We start from the raw sequence: 25178 nt of genomic DNA on the forward strand, positions 1-25178 counted from the left end.
TGAGGGAGCTGGCAGAAGTGGTTACCAAGCTGCTCTCTATTGTCTTTGAAAGGTCATGGAGAATAGAAGCCTGAGGACTGGAGGAGAGGCAATGTTACTCTAGTCTTCAAAAAAAGCAAGGAGGAGCTGAGAAATGATAGGCCAGTCAGTCTCACCTCCATTCCTGGAAAGGTGGTGTAGCAGCTTATTCTGGATTACTTCTCCAAGCAAGTGGAAGGAAAGAAAGTTATCAAGAGTAGTTAACATGTATTCACCAAGGGGAAATAGTGCCTGACCAATCTGGTAGCTTTTTACCAGGCTGGGTAGATGAAGCAGAAGAAGTGGATGTAGTGTAGTTTGACTTCAGGAAGGCTAGGTAAGCCTAGAAAGAATGAGACAGATGAGTGGGCAGTGAGATGGATTGAGAACTGGCTGACTGGCAGAGCTGTGAGTTGTGATCAGCAGCATGGAGTCCAGTTCAAGGCCTGTAACAAGCAATGTTCCCCAGAGGTTGGTACTGGGTCTGGTCTTGTTCAACATCTCCATCAATGACCTGGACAAAGGGATAGAGTGCACCCTCAGCGTGTTTGCTGATAATACAAAGCTGGGAAGAGTTGCTGACACACCAGAAGGCAGTGTTGTCATTCAGTGAGACCAAGTCAGGCTGGAGACTTGGATAGAGAGAAACCTGATGATGTTCCAACAAGAGCAAGTGTAGAATCCAACTTATGGGAAGGAATAGCTGCATGCATTTGTACAGGTTAGGGGCTCACCTGCTGGAGACGAGCTCTGCAGAGAAGGACCTAGGTGTCCTAGTGGATAAGAGGCTGACCATGAGCTAAGCAGTGTACCCTTGTGGCCAAGAAGACCACTGGTATTCTGGAGTGAATTAAAAAGAATGTGGTGAGCAGGTTGAGGGAGATCCTCCTCCCCCTCTACTCTGCCCTAGTGAGTCCATATCTGAAGTATTGTGTCTGGTTCTGGGCTCCCCAGGTCAAGACAAATCATAGCATCGCAGAATATCTTGAGTTGGACAGGATGCATAAGGATCTTCAAGTCCAACTCCAAAAGAAAAACAGAGAACCTCTCCAGCGGAGGGCTACAAAGATGATTAAGGAGCTGGAATATCTCTCTTACGAGGAAAGAATGAGAGATCTGGGACTGTTCAGCCTGGAGAAGAGAAAACTGAGTGGGGATTTAATCAATACTTGTAAATATATCATGGGTGGTAGTCAAATGGATGGGGCTGTTCAATGGTGCCCAGTGGCAAAACAAGGGGCAATAAGCACAAAGTGGAACACATGAAGTTATGTCTGAACATGAGAAAAAAATTCTTTACATTGAGGGTGACAGAGCACTGGAACAGGCTGTGCAGAGAGGTTATGGAGTCTCCTTCTCCGGAGATATTCAAAACCTGCCTGAACACTTTCCTGTGAGAAAGTGCAGGGAACCTGTTTGGGGTGGACAAAATCATTGTAAGAGGTCCCTTCCAACACCTAAAATTCTGTGATTCTATGGAATATTTTGACTGAGTTATATTAAAAGATGAATGTTTTCAAGGCTCATCAATAATCTTCTTCTTGTTTCTTTTACCTTTCTGTATGTTCTGTCGCGGTGAGTCATAAAATATGTGTAGCTGACTAAGGGGTAGGGTCTTTCTTATTATTATTCACATGGTTCCTTGGGAAAAGTTTAATGAGTAAAAATTAAAATTCTTAAACTGGTCTGCTTTCTTCTGTAGAGGTATTGTAGCTGCATGCACTGCTCGTTGTTTCCTGAGATAACAACCTATCTTCTGTGATCTAGATCAAAATCTGCACTTGACTCAGGTTTATGGCAAAAATAACCTTAAGAAAAATGGCACCAAACTACATAAACCATTAACAAGAAATCAAGATTTTACTGGGAGTATATTACAGCAAGACTTGATGGCATGTGGTTTTGTGTTGGTTTTTTTTTTTTTTTGGTTTTTTCTTTTTTTTTTTTTTTCAGTAATGATCTCCTTATGTGCTTATTTATTTTGAGCAATTAGAGGTTGCATGGGACAGCTGGTGGAATAAATCAGAAATTAAAGGCATCCTGTACATCTTTGGTTTGCTCTAGCAGCAGAACAACTGACCCTGCAACACTTTAGGTTTTCTTGTAAATTATTTTCTTTATAGTGAATGCTTTAGGGTTGTTTTTATTTTAAAACAAAAGAGTCTCTCACTTTTCTGGTCTTTACACTGCCCAGAGAAAGTAAATGAATGACAAAATAGGAATTATGTCTTAGCACTCAAAGTACTTTCTATTGTCATCCTCGTCATACAGACAGAAGAAGTGCAAAGGAAAAGCTTTAAATTACTTTTAAATTAAAAGTAAATAAAGTTATTTATTTATAAATACTAATAAAATACTTATACTAATAAAAACTTAAATTACTTGCTTGAAAGCACAAAGAATGTCTACAACAGGAGTAGAAGGCAACCATCTACATATCCTATGTCTCCTAGTCAGCATGATTCTGAAAGACAGAAATAAGAAGTAATGAAAGTATCTCCTCTGCAAGATGTCCTTTCATAATTTAAGTTTGGTAATCTCACTGCCATGGTAGTAGAAAACATAAGTAAATATCATTGTGATGCTGCAAAGTAGGAAAAAATGTACTAGGAGGTATCAGTAGATGTTCGGTTCATAAGATTTATGCATCTTACAGAACTGGAAAGACCACAACTGGAATATGGTATTCTGTGTTAGGCACTCTCTTCCAGACCATTTAAAGAGAGTCTGGAATATATATTTAAAAATATATATATATATATATGGATAATTTGGTTCGCAGGGTAAAAACATTTAGCTTAAAAGGGGGAGACTGATAGGGAAACATGAGATTAATCTTCAACTATGCTCATATCTAATGCACGGAAGAAATGATTAATCTGTTCCCTCTCTTCATGACAGGTATGAGCAAGACATAATGGATTTCATTTCCCGTAAGGATCCACAAAGTCAAAACATTAGGTAAGATTTTTTATAAGGAAAGAAAGTGAAGCACCACAACAGGGTTTAAGGACCCTCCACCTGTGAAGGCATCTCATACAGGGTAGATGACCTTCTCTGAATGCTGAGGAGTACCCAGGGTAGCTCTTGGGAACATTCTATCTCAATAGTCTTAGCACAAGACACTGAGCACGTAGGCCTTAACACCCAAATAGTGCAGGCCCCCGTACAGTGTAAGATCTTGGACTTCAAGATTTTAGAATCTCATAAAAGCATAAAATAGCTATGCTATAACATAATAAAAAAAAATAATCCAATTGATTTTATTGTTACTTCTTATAGCCTGCAGATCGCTTGAAACACACCACTGCCTAAGTGTGACCTGTGAACTTCACCCCAAGTATAAAAATCTGCTGGAACTCAAAATCATGAGAGCAATATTTGAGGCATTCTTAGGGTCTTGCTTTTGTAAATAACAGCAGTGAGTGAACCAGGTCTTTCTGGACCTGCTTATAAATCATTTGTTATATTATTTCTTCAGTACTTAAGTAACATTTAGCAAATACAAGTTGGAATCAAGGGAAGGTAAATTAATGCTCTGCTAATGGAAGGCAACAAATGAACTAATGATGAATTTTCTTATTGACTCAATACTGATATGTGTCTACATATCCATGGCTTACTTCAGTAAGGTATGGCTAACTTGTGCTTCTGTTAATTTAGTTTGGTACTATAGCTTATTGTTTACTGTCTTTAGACTTCAGTGTAATCAGGCTGATTTATGTCATCTGATAACCTGACCCTTTATTTCTAACAGTTAACCACAAAGAAAGAATTCATGTTCTTGGTTTGATCTGTTGGAATGCTGGTCTTTTGAAAAGAGGTTGCGTGCAGTCAAAACTGCTGGCTACCATGAGCAGTAAAAGGTGAGAGGGAGAAAAGTGCAGAAACTGCTATTGAGAAGCACACTAACTTTTCATTTAGATTTTCTGAACAACTTAAACATGCAGCTATTATTGAATCAATTAACTGGCAAGTTCTTTCTGTTCAAAAGGAAAAACTTAATCCATTTCACAAATAACTAGTCTGGTTTTGTGAAAACTAGGATGCTGTCTGGACTTTCTTCCTTTGCATAGGATTGTTATGTTTTCATTTCTTCAGTAAAATGTGAAGGGATTATCTAAAGGATAGTGGAAACAAGTTGGTTCTGAGTAAATTTTTTTTAATGAGCACACGAAAACATTGCCAAGATACAATTTGTACTACATATATCTGACAAGATGCAGCTTACTACACTTTGAAACAAAAGCATGGAATAAACTAGTTAGTATGAAGTTAATATAGAACAAAATGGATGCATTATCTATACTACCTAGTATTCTGACATCCCTATGCTAATGTTGCACACTGGTTTATCTCCCACTAGGACAGTAAGTCTTTTTAGCCATCTACTGTCTTTCTGAATTGAATCAAGATAAGCCTATTTGTAGGTAGTTTCAGGTGCATAAATAGTAGAAATACCTTGGAAACCTTGTTGGGAACCTTGAATTTCTCTAAACTATCCTAATTCTGGAGAGATGAGAGCCTAGGAAATTCTTTTACAGAAACATATATCACATGACTGAGTGTGGATAGGTGCATCTATACATATATGACCCTGATGCTGGCCATTACACTCAGGTTGACCATTATCTTTAGATGAAGAATCTGAGAATTTAGTTTGCAAGGAAGCAATGAAAAGGAAGCCTTTCCCCTGTATCTCTAGTACAGCCCATGTTTGTTTCTAGTAGTTATAAAAACTGGATGGTATTTGGTATTTTAACATCAGTGTTGGGCAAAAGTTTGTAGAAGAGCAGCAAGCTGGATGTGGATGGCCTGGATTACAGCTCAGAGAGTGAGGAACAATGAGAAAGCATGGCAACAAAAGCTTGAGCAGACAGTAGGAGCTTGAGAGGATTGAACAAAAAGGTTTATAGAGGAGAAAAAAACATCTTTTTTGGGTCTGTAGATATTATAGCATGTTATGAAATGCATTTCAAAGTACCAGTGAGGTAATGTGCAAAGTATTTCCTGGAGCATTTAATCACATGTAGATCAGATCATTACAACAGTACAAAGGTATTTCTTTTTGCCCTTAAACAAAACTTAGTATTACTCTTAGATAATGGACTCAAAGAAGAAAAAAATATTTTGTGGAATAACTTTGTGAAAATACATATCAGTATGAAGTACGTCAGTGATCACTTCAAAACTGCATTTATTTCACAGTGAACTTTGTGCTTGTCTGCAAGGGGTATAAAATGGAAAGACAAGGAAAGCAATTTATTAAAGCCAAGCTGAATCAAGCATAGATGCCTTGTCATCCACTCCAAAACAGGGAATGTTGCCCTTCACTCATGCAAAATGTCAGGTAGGACCATTCTAGTGAATTACATACTTTACTGTGCTTGCTCTGGTCTTTCTAAAAATTTCTGAAACTTTGCTTCCTATTCTCATTTCCTCTGCTAAAAAAATATACTTGCAGAAGTGCAGATGTAACTGCCAATTGGTCCTGCCTCTCCCACCCCAATACTACAGGCATTTATCAACACAAATGTTATTGTGTGGAAATCACAATTTTCTTAGACTTCCTGGGACCATCTGAAGAGTCAAGGCAATGGATTCTCAGGTATACTGGAGATAAGGCAGAGCAGATGAGATCCTTCTCACTAACTTCAGATGTTTATGTTGTACAGTGCACAGGTGTAGAACAAGAATGGTAGACTAGCTCAGGTTTAAATGCCTTGTGCTGAGAACACCTCCATACTGTCTTTGTGTCTGAAAATGAAGCAATGGATTACTGGTACTTTTTACTGAGCTATTTTCCATGGGATCTACAGCTGAATGGACAAGATCTGCAGGAGGAAGAGAGAAATGACAAATACTTGACCATTTTTCAGGAGTCAAGGAGAAGGAAGGCAAGGAGTTAATTGGATTCTTTGAGTTAGGAAATTAGACAGAAGACTGCAGCAAAGCTTCTGTCCACCTATCTTCACAGGATTGCCTGTGGGATCCCACGCTGAGAATAATAGACCATCACTTGTGTGGAGTGGGGTCGGGGCTGTGTATGTATAAAAGTATCACTTGTTACAAAGTTGGAGCAGTGGAGCATGTGTGGCTACCTATCTGAACATGAGATGTGCTGTGATGGCTGCCACAATGGTGTGAGCAGACACGTTTCCATAAAGTGCTCCATCATATTTCTTCCTGCCCTTCTCTGTGCCAGGATATAGCAGCTGTAAATAATTCCTTCTGTGGCTTTCAGTAGCCTAAGGAGCTCTTCTCAGAGAGGCATCCATTAACTAGACTCAAAAAATCATGTGCCATTATTAGTGATACTGCAAAGATATGAAGAGCAGTGGCCCAAGAATCTGTCTGTTCTTCAGGACAGCTGTGTTTTGGTGTGTTGTTTTTTTTTCCAGTTTTCTCTCACAAGGCTGTGCAGGTATAGAAACTGATATGTGTGGCTGTAGTATTTCAGACTTAACATTTCCTATTTTCCACATATTTTTCTGAGTGGATAAACTGTTACACTACGCTCTTCCCAGTTCTTATTTCATCTTTGGGTTATGTATTTGTACTTTTGTATACATATTTTTGAATATAAAAATCACTGAATTTTTTGAATATTTTTGAATATAAAAATCACTCTTTACACTTTTGAAAAAAGGTATCATATTCACAGACTATATTTTCTAATTAGGTCTTCTGTACGGGACAGTTGTATGTCAGCTTATACTTTGTTTTCCTCCTGGTTCAATGGAGAAAATTTTTAAAAACAGAGTAAGAAGAAAACATTCTTACCAAAACAATAACAGGGAATTTTCCTTGGTATTCTGAAAAAATACCCTTGAAATATTCATGTCTTGCATAAGCTGGCCATGAAATATGAAAATTATACAAGGTACAAGAAAAAAACACATTTCCAGATATTGGCTTCTTTAATTTAAAAGACTGGTCTTTATCTAGGAAGTAGAATAAGTATCTAGCAAGAGCTAGACGTGTCCCTAGTAACTGTCATTTTGGAGAGGGTTGACTGCTTGTATCTTTGTAAACCTGACTGAACTCATGCCTTCCAGCCACCAGAGAGCTTTCTCATGCTTTCTCAGATGTTATGTAATATATAACATGCACTTAAAATACCAGGCAGAGACATTGCTTAGCAAGCACTAACCTAGTTGTGAAAGAGCAGTGGCTTTACTTACTTCATCTGAGTGTAATCTCTCATTTACTGTGGTGATGTTTAAACCATTCTGTTGAATACTCAGTTGCCTAATAAAAGTCACTGTCAGTCAGGATAGTGTCTGGTAGTACCTTCCCCCAGAATAATGAAGATAATATCCATATCTTAGACGTGAACTCAAAACAAGATTTACAAAAAGATTACCCTGCATGTTTAGGACAGGTTCTTCCCAGAAGTGCTGGAACATCAGTAATGAGAGTACAGGACGTTTCTTACTCATTCAAAGTCATATGGCTGAGTGTATTAACCTCAAAATGCCATCCTAGTTATTAACTGGTAGCTTATGAATGTAACAGGGACAGGCCATTGATAAAATAAATATGCTTCTACTAAGGAGGTCTTCTCTAGGAATGAGTCTGCATCAAAAAACAGCTTTCCAAATTACACCAGTACAAGAACCAGTATGAATAATTCTCTCCTTTGCACAGCTGTTCTCCATTCTCCAAGATCAGAAATTAGAAAGCATATTTCTGTTTTCTAACCTAGTGGTTAGTTTGAAAAGGCCTACATTGACAGGATATATGTGAATTCAGCCCTTTTTGGTTTAACTGGTCAGATTTTCTCCCTGTTTAGTACCATGAACAGGACTTATGCTGGTGTTATAGGTGTCCCACATTGATTTTTCTCAGCTTCACCTGCTCTGGCTAATGATTAGTCCTTGTGTTTGGCCAAGTGTTGATCAGGGTGGGTTAGCTAACCAACCACAGCTGTCCACCTGAGCTTTGGAAGAAGCTGTCCCCAGAAATCTTTCTCTGGAGGTGTGTGCTTTGTGCCCTGGTGTGGCTGTAAGTGGGTCACTCACTGTTCTGTAATGGGACTTGACCCTGGCAGCCTGCCATTCTGTGGCTGGGTCAGGCCTTGGCAAAGGTAGAGTACCAAATATACCTCTGGTGTCCTTTTGTTGGTAACAACAAGTGTGGCATGCAGCCCTGCTTCCATTTGGCTGGCTGGTCTCAGTATGAGTATTGCTAATGTGAGAGGAGGAGGAGGTGGATCGTGGGGTGGCAGGAGAAGAATCAGGAGTGCTGATAAATATGTGTTTTGTTTGCTGCTGTTCCTATCAGTACTTAGCAGGTGAGTTTCTGCAATGTTTGTGGGCTAGCAGGAGGACGTGGAACATGGAGTATGGCCGTGTAACACCTAATATCAAGGAAATCCCCACAAATATGGAAGCAATTACTTTCACTGTAGATGAGAGCTGGATGGTTGTGTGGCCACTGCTGTAGCCTAGCATTAAATATGCAGTAATTATTGAACTGCAACTAACTGTGAATGATATATCTCCCCATTACCTTTCTTGTATAGACATAAAGGAAAAAAAAAAAAAAGAAAAAGGAGAGGGGAAAAAAAAAAAGCAAATGCTGAGCAGAGCATAAAGTCTGCTTGAGTGCTTTCAAAAGGGTGGACTTCAAAGATTTTCAGTTTAAATGTTAGGTTTTTTTCTCTTACACTTCCATCAAGAAAAATGACATTAAGTTGTGGCATATGTAGGCAATCTCAAATTTCTTTGTAGGTGTCTTGAGATAGGCTGTACAATGTGGTATGAAAGTTTACCATGATTAGTTGTAAGTTATGGTCCTCTGTGTGTTGTTGTTTTCCATCTGACAAGGAAAAGTGAATATTAAAAAATGTCTTTTATTTAAATGATTTCTTTGTAGACAGAGACATCTCTTAGATAATTAAAATGGCATTAATTTTAACTTCTGACCTGCTTATGGGAAATAAATATAATTTTTAAAGTTATGCACCATTGTGCTACAGCTGTACATAGTGTTGTTTATTCTGAATGAGGAGATACAATTGTGGGAGAAGAGAAAAAGATGAGGAAGGGAGATTATATGAGTTTTCAGAGAAATTTTCTGGTTTTGTTTCCTTTTTGTAGCAAGTTCAACATCATGATGGTCAGGTGATAGAACGGGCTGCCCGGGGAGGTGGTTGAGTCGCTGTTCTTGGGGATGCCAAGAAACATTTAAATGTGGTACTAAGGAACATGGTTTAGTCGGGAAATAATGGTAGTAGGTGGATGGTTGGACTGGATGATCGTGGAGGTCTTTTCTGACCTTGGTGATTCTACAATTTATCACATACCAGTATGTGATAAAACTCACTAAAATTCAAAAAGCTTAAGATTGTGTCAGTGTTAAGGTTGGGCATCTTTCTGAAACGCTTCACTCTTGTTGAGTTTAAATTTCTTTTGCTAAAAATAAGACTTAAAATTGAAAATGGGAGCAATTCTATATATTTTTTTCTCATTGCAGCATTTTGTACATAGTCAATTCCAGCAATTCGCTTACTTATGCTTTCTTTGTTGTTTTGGATTTTTTTTTTGTTTGTTTGTCTAGCTTTTTAAAATTACTATTGCTATACTTCTGGAAGTAATAGAGAAAACATATACTGTACCAACATCATTATTAATCTCAAAAATTCATAGAGGAACTCAAAAGCAAACATGACAATACATATATGTGGAAGCAGTTTTGTTCTACCTAACAGTTATCCAGTTCTTACACTGACATTTAAAGGAATGGCCTGAAGGCAATGATACTGATACTCCACTGAGTCCATGTTGCTCCACGCAGATTCAGCCAGTATCTTTCCCAAGGTGAGCTCCTCAGCTGAAGGCAAGGGCTGGCAGGAGTGGGCAGAGCCAGCCAAGCAGTACTTGCAGCTCTGGGACCTTGATTGGCAGGGGCTGTTTCAGAGGCGGGGTGGCGGCTGAAAGCTAACCATGGTTTTACTGAGCTCGCTCCAGTCCTTGTTGCCTTAGCTGAGCCAAAGGGCAGCTGAGGTGCTCCTCTTGCAAACTGAAGCGCAATCAGGTGATGACAGGTGCTCAGCTGCATAACATAACTGTTGGTTTTGTGATGCTCTTTCCATTGTGTGTCCTCAAAGCAAATGCAGGCTGTGGTGCTGGCTGGGTGGTGTTGATATCAGTGAAAAGTGGAGATTATGGCTTTTTGAGAGGCTTTGGGGTGAGCAGAGCCTCTACTAACATTTAAGAGACTGGTGAACAAAACAACCCTTTTATTTCTAAATCTTCATGTCTGTGTGCGTAACAAATGCTGCCCATAAGATGTGAAAACCAGTTTACTCGGTGATTGGTAGTTTCTTGCTGTTGTTGCTCTACAATTTCTGAGCTAGTACAAATGCTGGCAACAGAATTTTGTGTTCACTTGCATAATTGTAGGAGCCATAAATTGGTGGAAAAACATACTTTCTTTTTTTTCTCTCTCAAGGGAAGTTCTTTCCTAATGTCCCAACTAAAAATCTATGGCAAGTATCCTAATGATTTCAGAGGAAACTGGATGGGGCCCCTATGATACTCTGAAAATAAAATCTTATAGAAAGTTTTTAATGTGTTCCTGTTTCAGCAACATTCCTTTGTATAACTTTTGTCTTGACTGGAGATAAATGTTTTAAATTACTCTGCATAAAATTAGGATTATTGCAGACAAATAGAAGTTGGATGGTTTTCTCTTCCTTCCTGCAGTAGGTCTAGATGTTCCTTGGACATACAGTATGTTTGGGTTTTTTTTCCCAGAAACCCCTGTATTGTATGTCCTATTATTTTTTTCTTTTTTTCCTACATCAAGTACTTACTGGCTCACAAATTTTCACTACATGTGCCCTTTTGAAAACATATCCCTTTGCTAAACCGCTAAGTAAGAAAATCAACTAAGCCTGGGACTTTTACATCATGTTAATGTACAGTTGCATGTATCATTATTCTACAATTTAACACTGAGACAATAATTCAATCAGTCACTGCCTATGATCTGTGCTATGGTGAGGCATGAGTGTATATCTCATATACCTGAAGCATGTACAGGCTTAATGGAACCCCTAATTACCCTTCCATCTATTGCAGTAGTTAAAAGCAGCAGTTCTAAAAGACTACAGCTATAGTTAAAAGAAGTCAGGAAAGAGAAAATAATGTGCAGAAAAAAAAAACAGTAAAACTATCAAATAAAGAGCAGAGCTCTGGGGAAGGAGGAGGGTTGATTCTAGGCAGCTTAATGTAGGTTTTATGGTTTCATGCAAAAAGATGAGTTGTTGTGTGGAGTAACTACGTGTCCTGAAAACCAAACATGTCTCCTATCCTGGAACTTACAATAAAACTATATACCTGACTTTATGGTTTTGTGTTGAGTTTCTTGGTTGTTTTTTTTTTTTTTTTTTACTTAATCTGACTATCTGAATCTGAAGATAAAGTCATTAAATACAAGAAGAAAAAAAATTACAGGCAGTAAGAGATAAAATGCACAAAACTAGTGGGGTGCTCTTTGAAATAAGTCTACCTAGTGTTAATCTAAGATGTTAGCCTAGAGTAAGAGGCTGAGCTGATCCTTTTCCATATGACAGGTAGAAATTAGTCAGAAGAGGCTGGTTGCTTTGTTGTGATCCTGGATCAAGTGCCAGATGAGTATATTGTATGGGCCTTGTCTGGCCTCGGGAGCCTTTAATAAGTGCAAGAGAACCTCTGTCCTTATCTCTGACTGAGAAAATGAGAAACGAAGAGCAGGTGCTTCTCCTGATGGTGCCTGTGCTGTGGGCTGAAGAGAGATGGAGAATGTTTGGCTGCTGAATTCCAGAAAGTATTTCTATTGAAAGATTTGAATGGGCATGGTGTTACCATGACAAGTAGGCTGAGGGCCAAGCCCTGCTTTTAATAATATTAGTACAAAGTCAGCCCAAAAGAAGAAGTCCAATAAAAATACTAATTATTTTCTTGTTCTCTCATATCTTCTGCGCAATACTTAGCTCCTTCTCTTTACCTCCTGTTGCTTTCTTCTGAATTTTTATAATCTTCAGTGGACTTGAATGTGGAATACCTTGAGACTGAAAAATTATTTATAAAGTTAGATACTGAATCTTCATGGTTGTAATTCTTTCTAATTAGCTTTTTTTTATTATTGTTGTTGTTTCTGTTTTGTGACTTTTTCTTTAGTACCGAAGTACCCAGATATGAATTTAGTGTTCTTAGCACAAAATGATCACGAGCTTCAAACATATTTACGTTGTTCAAGTCAAATGAATCTTACATTCACATGGATGTTAAGAATGTTATATTCAATGATGTAATGCTGATGCCACTTCCACATCGTGCTGTATGTCTCTGCAAAAAAACACTTCTGTTGGAGACTAGTAAGTTTCACATCTCACACATTAATTTTTTTAGATACACTGAAACCAGCAAACTGGCAACAGCCAGTCTCTCAATTTCTGGTCTCCTATTGCCATTCCATGGTACCATAGAAATAGGACCAGATTAGAGAAGAAGTGAAGCTTTTTTAATGGTGGGAATATGAACTTAAGAGTGATAAAATGCAAAAAAGATGGATGCCAAATTCCATGCTAAGGCAACTAGGTGAAGACCCAGCTCTTTGCGTGGTCTGAGGAAGAGCTATTGAGCTACGGGGCTCCGTGGGACTTGATGCAAGTACAACTGTGCCCCCATGTGGATATCAACATCGCTCTAGAGTTTACACCACCTCTCAGGTGCCTGGTCTCCAAAACTCCTATTGCTTTCAGCAAAGGTGAAACTATGACTGAAAATTTCTACTTTGAAGTACCCTTCAGGCATAGACTTTGTTCAATGTTTCTGGGTGCAGCCAGGAGAGAAAATACTATTTCTCTTTGTACAAAAGGGTTTTTCTTTTTCAGTAGTTGTGCTTGCTTTCCACTTTATATGCAGATGCTGGTGTTCTTTTTATTTAACCAAATTGATTTTTTCCTCTAGCTCACACCCTATACATTCAATGGCTTGTGCTTCATTTCTTAATAATAGCTCAGCTGCCTCTGGTTTTTATGTGTCTTTGTTGATGCATTACCTAGTTATGCCTCCTGAGAGTTTGCTGGCTGAGGTTTTATAATACCCACTGGAAACAGTCTTAGAGAATATATCACTTTACAGAGCAACACCTATTCAGCTTCCATTCCATTTCACTGAAAGTGCCCTTTGAACAACTTAAGCTTAAAAATAAATTTAGAAGCAGAGTGTGACATTAACTTAAAGAGTGAAACAAGATCTCGCCCTGGATTTTAAAAATATATATAAAGAGAAATTCAGTTAATGCTGTGACAGTCTCTGTTAACAACAAAGTGAGGATGAGATGACCCTCCCCCCCCTCCTTACTTCCTTGATGATGAGCATGACTCAAGTATCAAGTTCCAAAGTGCACTCCCCTTATCTTGACATCTATGTCTGGATGAAAATAGCAGCTGAGGTTTTGACTGAAAAACCCTGCAAATTGGAGCACTGTAGGAATGATGTTAGAGAAATCTCAAATCTATGGTGAACCATCCTACACTACTGCCTTTCAAAGGCCTTTTATTTAAGCAAAGAGCAAAGCTGTGAGCATTTGGAAAAGCCTGCCTGGAGAGCAATTTCTATTCCTACAGCAAAAAAAAAGGGGAGGGAGAAAGCCCCTTCAGACTTGCAAGCCTAAAGAGAGTTTGATTAAAGTAAATCAAAAGGAGAAATATGAATAAGTGGGGAAGAAAATTTAAGTATAACTCTATGTTCAGTAGATCTAGTGTCTTCATTTTGGGCTTGCAAACTTTCCCCCTGAATGATCTTGTGTTCAAATAAAACTATCTATTTATATTTGGAAATCCAATAACTATTGGCAGCGTTCTGGTATGCTTTTTTTATCCTGAGCCTAACAAGTGAGCGGCAATGAATATGTGAGCTTTTCTTAGTGAGCCCAAAGGGTCTTGTTCAGTGAGGTTTCAAACTCTCGGCAGCTTTCTTGCTATTCCTCCAAAGAAGGGCCATATAAAGTACAAAAGGGCCTATGGATTCAGCTTAGAACAGAATTGATTTTCTTCCCTGATTTATTCACAGAGGCATTATTCTGGTTCCCATTGAAGTAATTGGCAAAGTTAATGCAGATTCCTGGGAGAACAGGATTGGGTGTTAATGTAACAGCCTGTTTGCAGCCACACATGGGGCCCTGGTTTCGGCACACCGTGATACTAGAGCAAAGTGTGTGGCTCTAAGCTGGCTGAGCAGCCCTGTGGTGAATGGGCTTGCCACCCCTTCATTTGGAACTGGGAATATTTACTCGATGCTCTTGTCTGAGCAATTATGGATGGAAATGACTGCATGCTGGCAAAAAGAGGTGGTATGCAATGAGATATAGGAATCCCTTGGCTATCTGAGGCCAAAGGGAGATGAGAGAATGATGGCAGATATGGATATAGTCCCTATTTTTTCACATCCTTGATAGGAGTCTCCTCTGTTGCGTTACCAGCAGCTATGGATGGGTATGCTCTCTCTGGAAGGTTTCAGGCCTGCTCTCAAACATGCCTTCATAATGAGGCATGAAAATAAATTGCCTGCATGAAGTTAGTCTGTGCACCATCTTCCAGGAAATGTGTCTTTATTTTTCAGATTCTACTGTCCCTTTCGAAACAGGGAGTCACTCAAAAAGGGCAGGAGAGGAATGGTACCAAGCTCTTCTATCTTGTGGTTTTAAATAAAACACTCTTGAGGTACTGGAAACTATACTACTAGAAACTAAGAAAGCATAGAAGTCTCTTTAGCCCTACATTTTACCACTAAGATTAGCTGAATATGCCATTATTTAGATTTTAAGCCTTCTGCAGTAGGTGTTGTTTTCTGTGTTAAAACGGTGCAAGCATGTTCTGTTAAGGATAGTTTTGCAAACAAGTTGACCGAGGAGAGTTTGGGTTGTTTCAGAGTCATTCCAGTTCACTGAGGTTCATTTTGATAACTGCCTACTTTTTTTGAGATCTTAAGTGTTCATTGGCCAGACCTACTTATTTCCCAGTTCTAAAGAAATTAAGGCATTTGATATCTCTTTGTCAGTAGTTTATAAGCAGTGAACTGTATGTTATATACCATGAGAAAGTGCATAGGCACTGTCATGCAAGCCTTTGCAGCATGTAACAAATTGCACAGGTGCTTGAGAGAACTACAAGAAGGTAATGATCATGCAGCTTTATTCTCCAAATACAACCATTAACAATCCAAGTTAATTAAGCTATTACACAATATCAAATGTTTATACATACCCTGTAGTCAACCTCTTAAATGCCCTGCTTTGTACTGCAGAGACAGAGGGAACTACAATTTCCAGGCTTTGGTGACTTTATTATTTTAAAAATAATTTCTGACTATCTTATGCTTTGAAGATGCTGAGGTCTGGCATGCCAGATCCATACTTTGCTGCTGACTGCATAACAAACTGCTCATCAAATGAGGGTCAGTGTGAAGTGCATTTTCAGTAGGTGTATTAAGTGAATCAAAGTCTTATATCCAACTGCACCATCTCCCATTAAAGCTATGTCAGAGAAGGGAGAATACTAACCTAGAATAATTGTATCTATACTTTTTTTCCAGCAATTATAAACTATCTCAAAGACTACTTTGTATGAGGTAGCCTTTCATTTATTATTTTCACAAGAAGTACTTTTACAAATGCATCAATTTTTCAGGATTGCTGTTCCCTTTTCTTGTTGCTTCTGTTTGATGTTCTTCAATTTCTGTATGTCTTTCCTGAATCATTTATATAGGGACAAGCACTGTCAGCTTGTGTTTGGGGGGGAAAAAATAAACAAAACTTTTGTCACTGGAAACTTCTTCTTCTTGCTTCTAAAAGCAAGAAATATGCTGATCTAACTACCATTATTTTAATAACCACAGTTGTTTCCTGAAAGTCACTTGGCAAGAGCTTTGATGATACATCTCCAACTGAATGTCTTTTTGCCTCTTTCACCCTACTGGCTCATATATCATCAGAATCTGTATTGCATTCAGTGGAATGCAGTGTTACTTGGATGCATACTCCCAGTTTCAGATTTTGCTAAGAGTATGGGTATCTCTTTTGTATTTTGAGGGTTTTTTTGCTAAAACTCTAGTAATGCATCAAATCCTTCCAAAATCTTTAACTTTCAGATAGCAAAATTTTGTCTTTATTATCAGTGTATTTAATGCTATCATCTATATATTAGGTAGAGTGTTCTGCTACGTTTTCTATTTGTTAGATCTTTGTAGTATGTTAAGATACATCAAGAATGTGCCAACATGATGCAAATAATAACATAGTTGGGTTTTCACATCCCTTCAAATTTCTCAGTATGAGTCTCCTATCCCACATTCAGTGAAATCTTTTGATGAGTTATTCTCCTTGTGTGATGAAAATTTCTTTTGTCCTTGTCTGATTTTCCATACACTGAATTGCATACTTTAATCTGGGGGAGAAAAAAATGAATAAATATTGTAACCCCTAAATTTTACGTACTTATTTGAAGTTCTTGATAATATTTTTGACATCATATTTATTTGTCAACTTATGCCCAAAAAACTTCTATCGTTTTTTGGTTAATGACCAGTCCATCTCATTTGGTGTGCTTAAATTCTCACATGCCTACACCTTGCACATAATGATGCTTTCAGCTCTTACGCATTACATCATGGCTTGTGATGTTGCTGAAACGTGCAGCTCCATATGGTGCTGCTTGTCTATTGAAGTGTATCAACTGAGTGCCTTTTTACTTTTGATTTATTTCCTTGAAAGTGGGGGGAAGTAAAAATATAGGAGGAACTAGTGTTTTTGAATCCCATTGCTTTATCTGTAAATATCAGTCTGAATGTGTGGATTATTCTGAGAAAACTTCCAGTAGCTCCAACTTCCATTAGCCTTGTCCCATCTTCCAATTAGTGGAGTGGAGAAATAATATTCTTTAAAAAAAAACAAATGACAGTCTCCCAAATTCCAAACACTTTTGCCTGTCCTAACTATATGCAGAAAAAAATTAATTCCTACATCTCATGTACTCAGTAAATTTTTAAATAAATATCTCCTTAGGGGTCTTCTGTAATTGCTCAGAATCACCAAATCTTTAGAAATATTTCTTTACAATCAACTTAACTCTTGCACTATAAAAAATATATGATATTTATACTAAGAATCACTCTTTGCAGGGAGATCCTCTAAAAGGTTCCAGTTTGGATTTGTTTGGACTTCATATCTCTCTAGTAGTTTTCTAGATAGATGATTTTGATATGGTAATGATTATATAATGATGACTATATAATAATGATAATAATATTCTTTTCTATATCCTCTCTGTAAGAATGAATCTGTTTAAATTTAACCCTGAATTCGTAAAATCATCATAAAGCAGAAGAATAAAATGAAAAAGTGTTTTTGGTAACTTAACTATTTTGGTGCTGTAGGCACTGCAGACTGATATATAATTACTGACACTCCATAAAATTAGCCTGGTAGATCATTAACAAGGAACAAAATCAGAAGAATAACTTTGCAAATTTTGGCAGCAAAGCAATTGTTTTTAACCTTACTTCAGCGTAATAACTTGTTTTCTGATCTTTTATTTTAAAAAACACGTTTGTTCTCTTTGTAGGGCAACTTACACAGTATGTTGAAGCTCTGAGGATTGAAAGTCTGTCTTCATTGTCAGTATCACTGACATCTGATAGCTTCTAAGGAGCTTTCTTGTTGAAAATATAGCGTCCTGCTTGATGTCTCCTACAGCCATTTGATATTGCTCTGGCAGAAGCACATAATTCAGGAGTAAACAATGTGAAAAGTGAATTGGGATTAGCTGGAATCAAGATGTAGCTGGGATGCTCCTGCCTTCTTTCAAATTTTGGCCACCTTTTGGTTATTCTTGTCTTTACTGTGAGATAGTGATGATTTAAAATTCAGAAGATGAAACAGGTCAGCCAAGCCTTATAAGTGGTTTAAAGACAGTTAGTTCCTCTCAATTCCTGCTCGGTGGCTGGAAATACTTCAGTGTGGTATAAAGGCAGTGCAGCTTTCTTATCTCTTTATTATGCTCTGCTCCCTGAAATTAGTCTTTTATGTGTCTTACTGCTAGTGCAAAATCTCAAAAGAATTTGTCTTAAATAGGATATCTAGCTTAATCTTCTTGGGTAATACAGAAGTAATAGCTGATTGATCTAGTATCTGGCTAATCAGCTTTCCTCCATCTAAAACTTCCCTTTCTTGTAAAACAGACAACAGACTATTGTGAGGCACATGATCAGTGATACCCTCATTGAAATTAGCACATTGATTTCCAGCTGAGTTTCAAAGTGAACATTTCAGATTTTTACCAATCGTGTGTCTGCCATTCTTTCAACTGAAAATGAAGTTGATTGCATTTTGAAGCCTGAGGAAGCTCAGTAGCTCACGGAACAAACAGTAAAAGGACACTGTCATCAATGGCAATTAATATCTGCCCTCATCCAGGTTATCAAACATCTCTATCAATATTGGCAAATATGAATTACAGATAGTAATCCCAGCACAGCTGTTAAACCTGTATTTCCAAAATAATATAAATACAACTTACTTATTAAAACAAATATTCAATGTCACTAACAGGAGATGTTGGTTCAAGGTTGATGGTGATATTCAGGGTGCCAAGCAACAATCTGAGATGATTTATCTTACAGAATGTAAAGTCATTGTTTTCACCGGCTCCTGCTGCTCTGCTTTTCTACAGTACCTCATTCTCTGAGTGCATCTCAGCTTCTGATTTACTTTGGAGACAACCTTACAAGTCACGGATGGGATCTTTGCTTTTTTGTAAGGTGACTCTCAATCGCCTTTACAAGTAGGGAGATTTAAGTTTATCTGCGGGCTGAACTAACAGGAAATTTGGAATGTTGGTTTTCCTATTCACCCAGCTTCCACACTGTGGTAAGAGGCATTCTAGAAGAAATTTCTTTTGAAGTCAAGCTGCTGAATGCACGGCGCTTGCACAGGTAGCAGATATTCATCATCAGTTTTTGTGGAGGGTTGTCTAATCGTTTGTACTGTGGAAAACATTTCTCTGTGCAAGTAGAAGCCTGAACACCCTCAGACTGTAATGACTGTAAATGTGCAGTGTGTTGGGGAGCCACATTAAAAGTCATTTGTGCACTAAACTCCTGATTTTCTTCTTTTCTGGGGAATAGGATAGTTTTTCAGTGACGTCGTTTTCCTTGACTTGTTTGAATGTTTCTTCAAAGGACGAAGTCCCTTTGGGTGAATCTTATGCTCTGCTTTCAGAGTTCCTTCTTAGGTTTGATTGAGTAAGTGACTTGCCAATACCCTGTGGCACATGGGCTACTTACAGAGTATTATTTATGAATATAAGGAATCTTAGTTATTTTTTAATGCATATTTCTTTTTAAGATGGCAGTTGTGTACTTTGTCCTTGGCATGTTGTTGAATCCATTACCAAGCAAAACTTACTGGTGCTGAGATCTGCATTGCCCATACTTACTAGATGGTCTGAGGAACTCATTCTGCATGTATGTTTATTTATGATAAATAAGAATAGCTAAATCTAGGTTAAAATTATTTATCAAAACACCAGTTAAAATTTCTATATCTTAATAGAGAAAAGGTAGTGCATAGAAATTATACAATAGCGTAATAAACTTTCCTGAATATCAAATATCTTCTGAATTATCTTGAGATGATCATCAAGATGTGTTGAACTGAGTAATAAATGTTGAGTCAAGGCTGAGATTTGTATTTACCTCAAGGATCAATAAATTGTGATGTTGACTGAAAGGTAAAGTCAATATCTATATATTTTTAATTCGTTCTGAATGCATTCAAAAGGAATATCTAGAAATTTGTTCAATAGCTCCAAGTATCTCAAGGGGCACCTTCCTTACAGCTAATACTGCAAAGGCAAAATAGCCAATGGAAGAGAGTGACCCAGTTCTGATTATTCAATTATACTAATATATTATTCAAAACTGAGACACGTTCATTTGGTAAGAGGAAAAGATCTACCCCTTTCCTCCCCATCCTATGAATGAGTTGCAAGTCCAAATGTTGCTGACTCTGTAAGATCATTTCTGGGCTGCTTTTCTTTTGTGTATCTGTTTTGTTACTAAGCTAAATAATGATACTATCTTTCATAAAGCGTTTTCAATCCTCTGATGGAAAGGAACATTTCTCTTAGGTACATGTCTGGAAAAATCCCCATCTAACTGTTAGAAAGAATGGCTAATTTTGGACTTCAGATTTTGATCAAGACATAGTATAAACAAAAGTATAATATCTAAGAAAATAGCATTTGTTCTGCAAAGTTAGGATACTGATGGAAGAATGCATTGTTTTTCTTTACTGACCGAATTCAGTCTAGTTCTTTAAATTCATATGCTCTCTGTTCCTCAATGGGCTGAAGTAGAAGGTTTTATTATCTGCAGTGTGCAGGCACAAATGATGTGTTAAAACTCAGCTTTAGCTTTGAATTACTTTGTTTTTAAGGGTAAATCTGACACAAATGCTATTTTAATGAATCCTTCATATCTAACACCATTTCATTTGAATGAGCAGTGTAGCTGTATTATTACAAAACTGCTAAGGGTTCCTACTGTTTCCATTGCTCATTAAAATAATAAAGTGTAGTTATAAACTGTTGCTAAGGATAGGGGTTGGCTCAGAGTGAGATGTTCATTTAGCATTTCAACAGGTTTGCTGCGCTGAAATGACACTGAGTTTCTTGCAGAAGCAAGAATAACAGGCAAAGGAAATCTCTGAGGCTTGCTTGCTTAGTATGCAAGAAATAACATGAGAAATAAGTGCAGTTCTAACACTGACCAGGAGGTGAAGGCTAGCCAGCTGCAGAACAGTGAAGAGCTTAAAATAAACCATAGAATAAAAAAAAAATTAACAATAGTCTTGTTAATGTTTTCATTTGTTATTGTGAGTCTTTGTGAAATAATGATTTTAATAGAACTGAAGGTTCTAATTCTTTAAGAATTTTTTGCTTTATTCCTATTGTTTTCATCTATTCACATCTTAATACTATATGTGCCCACATTCATGGTTAAGAGACTCCTTTTCAAGAATAGGTCTCTTCTGACCTATGCAGTCTTCATTTAAAACTATGGAGATTTTTTCTGAAAAGTTAACTGGAGATATCAGGATTTTATTTATTTAAGTTCATGGTAGCTTTACAGTTCAATGCCAAATTGCTATTCTTCACATCTTTTAAGAAAGAATCCTTTTAATACATTGCCAGTCCTGTCCTCATAAAAATATTTTTATTATGGTAAAAAAGATGTGGTAACTACAGAGGCGGAACTTAACCTGTTATTCAGAGAGCATTAATTTCTGTTAAGAGAGCATTAAGTTCTGTGATGTGCTGTTGAACCACCTGTTGATGATATTGGTGGTTAGCTGTGTTGTTGAATGAAGGAACAAACTGTCTTTTCATCATGGCTTAATTGGACTCGGAGTAATCATGTTTTAAAAGAAGATATGAAGTAACCTATGAGCATAATAGATAATTTACATCTGTTAATTGTGTTGAGTTAAATTCCACAAGCTCTTCTCTCGGAAGGTGAGAAGTAGATCCAGAATTTACATGTATATTTACACACTGGTCCTCTCCTGGGACCAGTGAGCCATCATCCTTATATGCAACCAACTATTTTTAAGGATGTCTGCCCTTGCTTCACTGTTTCTTTTCATGATGTTTTTCTGCAATTTGGCTGATGGCAATGTAGCTCACTGGCAATAAACGCTTCTGTCCGCTGTGTCAATTGTAAAGACTGAGGTGCGAAGTGTGAAGTATAGCTACCTTTAGTTGCTTGTTAGCAAGTTGTGAGGATCTTTGATGGCTTTGAAGGGTAAGATGTCTATGCAACTTCTTCACTAAATACATCTTTACTCAAACTGGAATTTGCTTTTGTTTCATTCTACTTCTTATAGCTAGGTTGGCATTTCCCATAGATTAAACTTGGTGGTGTGTTCTCAACTCAGTTGTAAAGGAAAGATGAAAAGCTTGCATCTTGAAAGCAATTCCTTTATCAATTCCCAGGTGATGGAACTGTTGATATAACTTATTTAACAGCTTCCTGTTTCAGCCAAACTACTAACTCCATTGTACAATTATTAGCTTTAGATTCAACTTCTCCTAGGGGAAGAAAAACTTACGAAAGATTATTAAGAGTATTCTAAAGTCATAACAACCAGAACAGATAATGCTTTCCATAGGTCATGTTGGCTGGTATTTCCTGGTTTTGTTTGTTTATCTTTAAAAATCTTCTAAATAGTTCTTTTGTAAAAATTGAAACTATAGCACAGTCCCCCAGACCATCTGTCATACAGTATTTATAATGTGCTCTCCTTTCTGTAAGTGATAAAGTTCAGAAAGAAACTCTAGATGAGGAGGCTGGAGGGGGTGGGGTGATTTTCTTGCATGCCTTGAGATGCTTTCTCTGCTGTGGGTTTGAAGGAAAAGAACGAAATTAGGTCCATTGATTAAAAAAAAAAAAAAAAAAAAAAAAAAAAAAAAAAAAAAAAAGCCTTGAAGATGAAATATTGCCTTTTTCTTTTAACAGTCTGAATGTAACATTGTCTTATTATTTGTCTTGAAATAGGGAAGAATTATGCTTAATTTAGACTATTTTCAACTGTTCAGGGTAGTTTTGTCTTTCCCCAGGTGTGTTGTTGCTGTGGATTACGTGCATGTAAGCAAAAGTATTCCCATTAATCAAGGAAAGGAATGATGTTCTCACGCATGCAAAGATCTCTTGCCTTTCAGTCCTTCCACTGTAGATATTTATGAGCCTACTACTGCTTAGATGTTGCTTACTGAATTTTTTCCTTCTAGTAAAACAAAAGCACACTGAAACTTGGTTGTAGGGGACTTCTTTGGATATACCTGGATTGTCTGTCTCTACAGACAGGGAGATTTATTTAAAAAATTATAGGCAGTATTTGAGTAACTTTAAGTTCTTTTTTTTCTTTATGTGGTGTATTGCTTACTGAACAACTTTGCTAATCTGTCTTGTCTAACATATCCTAAAGAAGCTCACAATATTATTGCAATAATCGATCATCTGCAAGTCTAGTTCATACTTCAGAGAAGTACTCCATGTTGGAATTTATAAATAATGTACTATTATCACCCCTTATCTCCAAGATGAGTCTTGCTGAGTCTTTGCATCCTGCCATTAGATAGTTTTGCACAAATTAATTTCATTAAGAGGAGCTTTGAAAGCGTGCAGGATCTTACAAAAAGAAAAAAGAGAAAGATATTGAGGAAAAAATATAGAGATCATAAAGTGTTTCCTGAACTTCAGCAGCTTGAACTATTAATGGATTTATAACTTTCTTTATGAAATATATTGATAGGTGTAAATACGTTCACATATGACATGTGTATCTTGTTCTGAGAACCTGAAATGGAGCATGTGATATTAGGGGTAATTGAAAAACTGTTGAGGCGCTGCAGGATGAAAAAAAAAAAATCACACAATAGCATCTTCTGATTTATTTTTTTTTTCAGAAAGCTTTGTAATATCTTTTAGAAATCATGATGCAGTACGTTGTCTGACTGTCACAAAGTCCTCCTGAAATTAATCCGTGTTCAGTTCTGCAAAACACCAGTGTAAAAACTGAATGTAAGGGGGGAAAAAGAAATACCTTAGATTAACTTAGCTTTTAAATTAGTGTTCAGAAAAACTGAAATAATATACTCCAAGATTATTAAATTATATTACAGGTGATTATTTTTATTAATGTTTTATTAAAAATTCTAAGAGTTGCACTTGGTGGAAATTCAGGACATGAACTTAATGCAAAGATTCATTAATTCTTGTTTAACTGTTGTTTCAAAGCTAAAGAATTGATGTCCCAAGCTTTTATCCTCTTCAGTTGATGATGTAACAATGTAATTTTTTTCCTTTGAGATCAAATTTAGTGATCTTGTCTGTTTTTTTTTGTTTGTTTGTTTTGTTTTGCTTTTTTTTTTAATTCAAAAGAGTCACTGTGTAATTTAAGTTGGATGTTTTTCAGGTAACTCATTGCAGTATACAGGGTATGTAGAAATAAATGTAACACAGACTCAATTTTTTTTTTGTGATTGCATAAGAAAAAGTTTTAGTTTGATTAGAAAAGTAGTTACTCCAGACCTGAACAAATTAAAACTTTAAAGATTATTCCATTTATGGAGCATGGCTTTTCAAATATTCTTGTTACTATTTATATTTAATTTGGTCTAAATTTCACACTTCTAACTTTAAAACTCATTAATTTTTGCTACATTTAAATGTCTTTCTTCTATTATTGGTGTGAAGTAGAAATAAAGGAAAAGCCAATGGTTACCAAAGTCTGGTATTTGTTCTATGTCTACCACCACAGTATCAAGATCCTTACATTCCTTTTCCTAGAGGCAGTGTTTCCCAAGCTCAGTATGTATCTCCATACAGTCCTTCGGGTGATACTGAAACAGGCTGCTTAGAGAATCTGTAGATGCCTCTTATCTGGAATGTTCAAGGCCAGGTTGGCTAGGACTTTGAGCAACCTGGTCTAGTGGGCGTTGTTCCTGTCTGTGGCAAGTGGTTGGAAGTGAGTGATCTATAAAGTCCCTTCCAACACAAGCAACTCTGTGGCTCTAGAAAGCAGTTACTGTTAGTTCCTAGCATACAGATATTCTTAATACTGTTAGACTCAAAAGCACTTTAGGATATTGAAGGCTCTTAGTAGCCTTGATAAATTACAGAATATCAACAGTGTTTTTATAACGGAGATAATTGTATAAAGCACTGAAGCTTTATACAATATAACCTCAGCCAATATAGACATTCTTGGAATGACCTGTAGAAGCTTTTCATACCATTCAGCAGACAGAGGCAGCCAAAAATATTCTTTGAGCCTGCCACTGATCTTCAAAAGCGTCATGTTGTCTCTAGTGCTCAAGTCTGTCTCTATAATAAGGTCATTAAAAACATTAGAATGTGTTGCACTCATTACTGCTGTCAGAGATGTACAGAACTTGCAGCTAGTCCTGAGAAATACAGTGGGAATATATGGTTGTAGATTGGTATCTAGAAGGAATAAGAAAAGTGAGTATGGAGCAGCTACAGAAATAAGGTGGTTTTGTTTGGGAAACAAAAATATGGTGTTGGAATGCAAAGTAGTTCAGA

At 37.1% G+C, this 25178-nt stretch overlaps 1 long non-coding RNA gene across 2 annotated transcripts in view; it reads left to right on the forward strand.

Moving 5' to 3' along the window:
• Positions 1-25178, forward strand: part of LOC104913987 (uncharacterized) — a 517821-nt gene that overhangs the window by 375273 nt on the left and 117370 nt on the right. For both annotated transcript variants that reach the window (XR_014887668.1, XR_014887694.1), the window contains exons 9-11: positions 2920-2979; positions 3776-3884; positions 5227-5368. This is a non-coding gene — a long non-coding RNA (uncharacterized LOC104913987). The remainder of the gene's footprint in view (positions 1-2919; positions 2980-3775; positions 3885-5226; positions 5369-25178) is intronic.

Source organism: Meleagris gallopavo, chromosome 1 (assembly GCF_905368555.1).
Source record: "Meleagris gallopavo chromosome 1, MGAL_WU_HG_1.1, whole genome shotgun sequence".
In the NCBI taxonomy this organism is placed as follows: Eukaryota; Metazoa; Chordata; class Aves; order Galliformes; family Phasianidae; genus Meleagris; species Meleagris gallopavo.